The 6,503-nt window shown below is 42.5% G+C and overlaps 1 pseudogene; it reads left to right on the forward strand.

Moving 5' to 3' along the window:
- Positions 1-5,161: 5,161 nt before the first annotated feature.
- LOC123457640 lies at positions 5,162-5,927 on the forward strand (annotated as a pseudogene).
- The last annotated feature ends 576 nt before the right edge of the window (positions 5,928-6,503 follow it).

Raw genomic sequence — 6,503 nt, forward strand, 5'->3', positions numbered from 1 at the left:
CAACCCTCCTTTGATAAATTATATTTATTTTTGGGAAATGGTTCATATTATCGTTTGCCCATTTATTACAGTTCAGTTATAAATCTCATTCTCTTAATGTTCTTTTTAATGTTTTAATTGATTGTTCATTTGAAAGACAGAGAGAGAATGGGTATGCCAGGGCCTCCTGCCACTGAAAACAAACTCCAGACATGTGCATCACTTTGTGTATCTGGCTTACATGGGTAGGAAGTTTTGAACCCAAGCCATCAGGTTTTGCAAGCAAGTGCCTTTAACTGATGAGCCACCTGTCCAGTGCACCCCCACCAGATATTTTTGAAGCCTCTGCTCCTTGTACAATCCTTCTCACCTTATTTCCAGTGAATTTGTGTGTGTGATGAATCCCGTTACTTTCTGCTCAGTCTTGTTTATTAACCTTTCTTTCCATTTTATCACCTTTTACAGTGAGCCACCTTTGGATTCTAATTTTCTTATTGTATGAGCCAGAAGCTGTGGCAGGCTTCTGTAACATCCCAAGGTGCCTACATCAAGCAAGAAGGCAGAGACAGGAGAATTTACCAGGAACTCTTGAGAGAACTGAGAACAACAAAAGACCCTCCCTCAGGCATGTGCCTGTGCTCACACATAACAACACGCACTAAATAAATGATAAAAAGTATTTTTAGGGCTGGAGAGATGGCTTAGCAGTTAAGCGCTTGCCTGTAAAGCCTAAGGACTCCGGTTCAAGGCTCGATTCCCCAGGACCCACGTTAGCCAGATGCACAAGGGGGCACATGCGTCTGGAGTTCATTTGCAGTGGCTGGAGGCCCTGGCATGCCCATTCTCTCTCTCTCCCTCCCTCCCTCTTTATCACTTTCAAATAAATAAATAAACATAAAACAAAAAGAAAATTTTAAGTATTTTTAGAAAACATGGTAAGGGGCCGGCTGTGGTGGTGCATGCCTTCAATCCCAGCACTTGGGAGGCAGAGGTAGGTGGATCACCATGAGTTCGAGGCCACCCTGAGACTACATAGTGAGTTCCAGGTCAGCCTAGACTAGAGTGAGACCCTACCTCGAAAAACAAAAAACAAATAAACAAAAATAACATGGTAAGGTACTGGTATAAAAAATATACTCAGAAGCAAATGGAGGGCTGAAGAGATGACTTAGCAGTTAAGGTGCTTGCCTGCAAAGCCTAAGGACTCAGGTTCAATTCCCCAGCACCCACATAAGCCAGATACACAAGGGGTGCATGCGTCTGGGGTTCATTTGCAGACGCTAGAGGCCTTGGCATGCCCATTCTCTCTCTCTCTACCTCCTATTTCTCTCCTCCTCCTCCCCCTCCTCCTCCTTTTTCTTCTTCTTTCTCTCTCTCTCTCTCTCTCCCTCCCTCCCTCTCTGTCTCTCTCTCTCTCTCTCTCAAATAAATAAATAAAAATAAAATATGTTTCATGCTGGAGAGATGGCTTAGCAGTTAAGGCACTTGCCTGTGAAGCCTAAGGACCCAGGTTTGATTCTCCAGGTCTCACATAAGTCAGATGCACATGATGGTAGATGTGTAAGGAGTTCATTTGCAGTGGCTAGAGGCCCTGGCATGCCTATTCTCTTTCTCTCCCTCTCTGTCTCTAATAAATAAATAAAACTAAAAAAAAATTAATGAAAATAAAATATATTTTCAAGAAAGGTAACAAGTGTAGGTAAGAGTGTAAAGCGGCTGAATGTGTGGTGCACACCTTTCATCCAAACACTCACTAGGGGAGTAGAAGTCAGAGGATCACTGTAGTACATAGTGAACTCCAGGTCAGCCTGGGCTGGAGTGAGCCCCTACCTTGAAAAAAATTAAGAAAAAGAAAAGTGGATACTTGTGCACTGTTGGTGCAACTATCAATTAATATAGCTATTATGGGAAATAAGGTGCATATTCCTCAAAAAACTAAAAATTTAATTTCCAAATGATCCAGCAATTCAACCTCTGGGGACACATACAAAGCAACTGAAATCAATGTGTCACTGGAATATCTTCATTCCTGTGTTTGTTACAGCATTGGTCACAATAGCCGAGCTATGGAATCAACTTAAGCATCCATCAGTGAATGGGTGAAGAAAAGGATATATATATATGTACACAATGAAATACTATTCACAATGCTTCATCTTCATTGTCAGTTTGACTAGCTCTGGAATCACCGAGAGGTGTGTCTTTGAAGGTGTTTCCAAAGAGGTGGAAGGACCCGCCCTGAATGTGGGCTGGGCTCCCGGTGTGAATGAAAGGGGAGAAGGAGAAAGTGGACTGAGCACCTGCCCTCATCTCTCTGCTTCTTGCCTCAGGAGCACTGTTACCTTCTGCCCCCAAACTGTGAGCTAAAGCAAACCCTGCCTCCATAAAGTTGCTTTTATCAGGTATTCTGACATAGTAATGAAAAAAAGTAAATAATACACTGTTCGTCTTAAAGAAATGAATAAAACTCTGCCCTTTGGAATAACATAGATGACCCTGAATGCCAGTATGCTAGGTGAAATAAGTCAGGCACAGAAAGCTAAGCACCGCACAATCAAATATATACGTAGAATCTGAAAGAAGTAGATTGCATAGACATGGGAAGTTGGATAGTGGTTACCAGTGGCTGGACAAGGGCTACCCAGATTCGACTAGATAGAAGGAATAAGTTCTGAGAACTTCTGTGCAGAGGTGAATATTAAGAAACACTAGTGTATAATATGCCTTAAAATAATTAATAGAGTGTATTAGTCACGTTCTTGTTGCTGGAACAAAGTACTTGACAAAATCAGTTTACGGGAGCAAGGGTTTATTTCAGTCTGTCATGGCACAGAAAACCTGGCAATAAGCAGTTGAGGCAGCTGGTCACATTCAGTGCAACAAGCAAAGCAGAGCTAGATGTCTCCTCTTTTAGCCCAAGCCAATCTGGAACTCACAGTGTAGTCAGGCTCTGCCTACCCCACATGAGTCACCATGCCTGGTTTTAGCTCCCCCGCCTCCCCCCCTTTGTTTTTTCAAGGTAGGGTCTCACTCTAGCCCAGGCTGACCTGGAATTCTATGTGATCTCAAGGTGGCCTGGAACTCATGGTGATCCTTCTACCTCTGCCTCCTGAGTGCTGGGATTAAAGGCGTGCACCACCACACCTGTCTAGCTTCCCCCTTTTGACGCAGTGCAGGAACCCAGCCCCTGGGATGGTGCCACCCACAGTTATGGTGAGATGGAGTTACTTCAACTAATCTAATCTTGAAAATTCCTTACTGACCTTCCCAAGATTTGTTTCTATAGTGATTCTAAATCCTGTCAAGTCAACAACCAGAGATTAACCATGACAGAGAATAAATTTCAAATGGATCACCATATAAATTTTGAGTGCTACACTACCAACCTGCTAGGCAGGATGTGCCCACTGGAGGTAACCAACCATTTTCTGATTGGTCAAAAACTGGTGGCTAGGGACACCATATACCATAGTGGGAAAGCTACTGCTGCTGTTTTACTAAATGGATTTGTTTGGCATAAGGTGAGAGGTAAGCTTCTCAGACTCCACATCTCCAAGAAGAGCTACTGACAGTTAATGATTACCAGAGAGAAATGAGGAGGCATTTTCTTCAGTGGAGTAGCCACTGGTAAGTTAACTAAACTCAATGGGTCCCAGAGAATGCTGAGATTAAAGGCATGCAGCCCCACGGGGTGGGGGAAGAATGGACACACTAGGGCCTCCAGCCACTGCAAAGGAACTCCAGATGCAAATGCCACCTTGTTACATCTGGCTTACATGGGTCCTGGAGATTACACCCGGGTCATTTGGCTTTTCGGGCAAATGCCTGAACCACTAAGCCATGTCTCCAGCCCTATTTTTAATTTTTTATTGACAACTTCCATAATTATAAATAATAAACCATGATAATTCCCTCCCCCACTTTCCAAATCCACTTCACAAATCCACTCTCCATCATATCCCCTCTCAATAACTCTCTCTTTTATTTTGATGTCATCATCTTTGCCTCATATTATGAGTGTCTTGTGTAGGTAGCGCCAGGCACTGCGCGTTCATGGATATCCAGGCCTTTCTGTGTCTGGAAGAGTGCATTATGAGCAGTCCCACCTTTCCTTTGGCTCTTACATTCTTTCTGCCATCTCTTCTGCAAAGGGCCTGAGCCTTGGGAGGTGTGATAGAGATGTTTCAGTGCTGAGCACTCCTCTGACACTTCTTCTCAGCACTGTGGTGCTTTTTGGGTCATCCCAGAAGTCACTGCCATCTGGAAAGAAAGTTTCTCTAATCCAAAGTGAGAGTAGCATCAATATATGGATATGAAAGTTAAGAGAAGTGCTTACATGGAAGTTTGGTGAACATAATATATGCATATAGCCAGACATCAGCAGGCCTTATACCCCTACAGCTCATGACCAACCTCTAGAATACCATTCTTAACTGAAACCATGTTCATTTGATCTGAGTTTGATTCCCTAGTACCAGTCTAATACCAAATGCACAAGGTGGTGCATGTTTGGAGCTCATTTGCAGTGGCTAGAGGTCCTAATACACCCATTCTCTTTTTCTATCTGCCTCTCTCTCTCTCTTTCTGTGGGGGGCAGGTGTTCGTCTGTGCCTCTCTTTTTTCCTCTGTCTCTCACACACACATAAATAAATATAATATATTGGTTTTTACCCATCCTATTGTTTTTGTGCAACTTCCCATGTTTTTCTTTGCTTCTAATTTCTCCTTTACCATCTCCCAGTCAATTAACCATTTTTACCAACCTCTTATTTGCAACTCATTTTAAAGTTGATGTTAATTTTCATTCACTTAGGAATTATTCAGAAATTTTCAAGATATATATTTGACCCACAACCGAAAGTTAATCAATGTCCTGACCCTCTACCCACACATCACTAAGAATTAAGAATGTATTTTAGAGCTGGAGAGATTTCTCAGTAGTTAAGGCACTTGGCTGAAAAGCCAAACAACCTGGGTTCAATTCCCCAGTACCCATGTAAAGCCAGATGCACAAAGTGGAGTATACATCTAGAGTTTGTTTGCAGTAGCAGGAGGCCCTGACACACACATTCATTCTCTCTCTCCCTCTATCCTCTATCTATCTTTCTTCTCTGTCTCTCTCTCTGCTTGAAAATAAATGAATAAAATAGTAAAAACAAAAAAGAATGTATTTTAGGCCCTCGCCATGAACAGCGTCGGGGAGGCTTGCACTGACATGAAGCGGGAGTACGACCAGTGTTTCAATCGCTGGTTTGCCGAGAAGTTCCTGAAAGGGGACGGCTCTGGGGACCCGTGCACCGACCTCTTCAAGCGCTACAACAGTGTGTTCAGAAAGCAATAAAGGAGAAAGAGATTCCTATTGAAGGACTGGAGTTCATGGGCCATGGCAAAGATAAGCCTGAAAACTCTTCTTGACCCTGAAGATGGATTCCTCACATTAGGAACAGAAAGGAGTCTGGATTTTGTCAACAAAGGCTATGAAGATAGACGTGGAATTTGATGAGTTTGGGATTTTTGTCTCTGCCTTCTGGATTTTCCTGCTTCTAGAAGATGATGAACTGTCATTCTTGCTTTGAGATGATTTCTCACTTGGAGAAATGTGCTAAAACTGAACAATTTCTTGGGATTATGGTTGCAATACATGGTCTGTAATCAGCTTTAAACACGCCTTGTATGTAAGTAATGATGAACTGGCCAAGGTAATCTTGATTTTTGCTGCAAAGGACCTTAGGTACACTCTATGGGGGTCATTGTCCATGAAGGCAGTCGGTTAGGACCTCTTTTTCCTCTCAGGGAGCTAATGCTCTTAAAAGGGGCGGGGCCCAGGCACTACGGTTCCAATCAATGGGGAGCACGGTTTTATTTTTATGTGGTAATAATTGATTGTTGGTGGCCTGTGTTAGTGAAGGGGAGGAAGCTTTTAACAGTGCCTGCCTTAACCCGAGTTGGATGACCAACTCAGAGTTCACGGCATGGCTAACACTTACCATGCTAGGTTGCCAATGAAGAAGCACCTTCATTACAAAGACCTGCTGCTGCCGGTTTTCAACTCAAGCTTATCTGCACATCATTCAAAAGGAAAAATGCTGCCTCTGGTCAGATGCAGAAGTGGGAAAGGTGCTTGCTTTTATCTGTCTACTGTGCCCTATATAATATCTGTAATCATGAAAATGAAATAAATTGTAACATTAGTTTAAAAAAAAAAAAGAATGTATTTTAAAGCTCCCAGAATTCCTATAACTTATGCTTTCATGCCTTCTAATAAGTCATCATTATTGTTTTTCTTATTTGACTAGTTAGAGTTTTTCAGATTTGCCCCAAAATGCACATACCTCTTTGGTTTCTTTTTTGTTCTTATAACTTGGCCTCTCTATGTAAGCTGTTTTCTCCTCCTTAAATGGGGAAATTAAATGGTTCTTTCATCAAGAGCCTGCTAAGGTAAACACACTCTCTAGGTAGTCTTATGCCAAGAAATGAACATAAATTGGTGTCCTGGGTTTTCCCTAATCCTTTTCACTCAGGTT

Source organism: Jaculus jaculus, chromosome 1, assembly GCF_020740685.1.
Source record: "Jaculus jaculus isolate mJacJac1 chromosome 1, mJacJac1.mat.Y.cur, whole genome shotgun sequence".
Lineage (NCBI taxonomy): Eukaryota > Metazoa > Chordata > Mammalia > Rodentia > Dipodidae > Jaculus > Jaculus jaculus.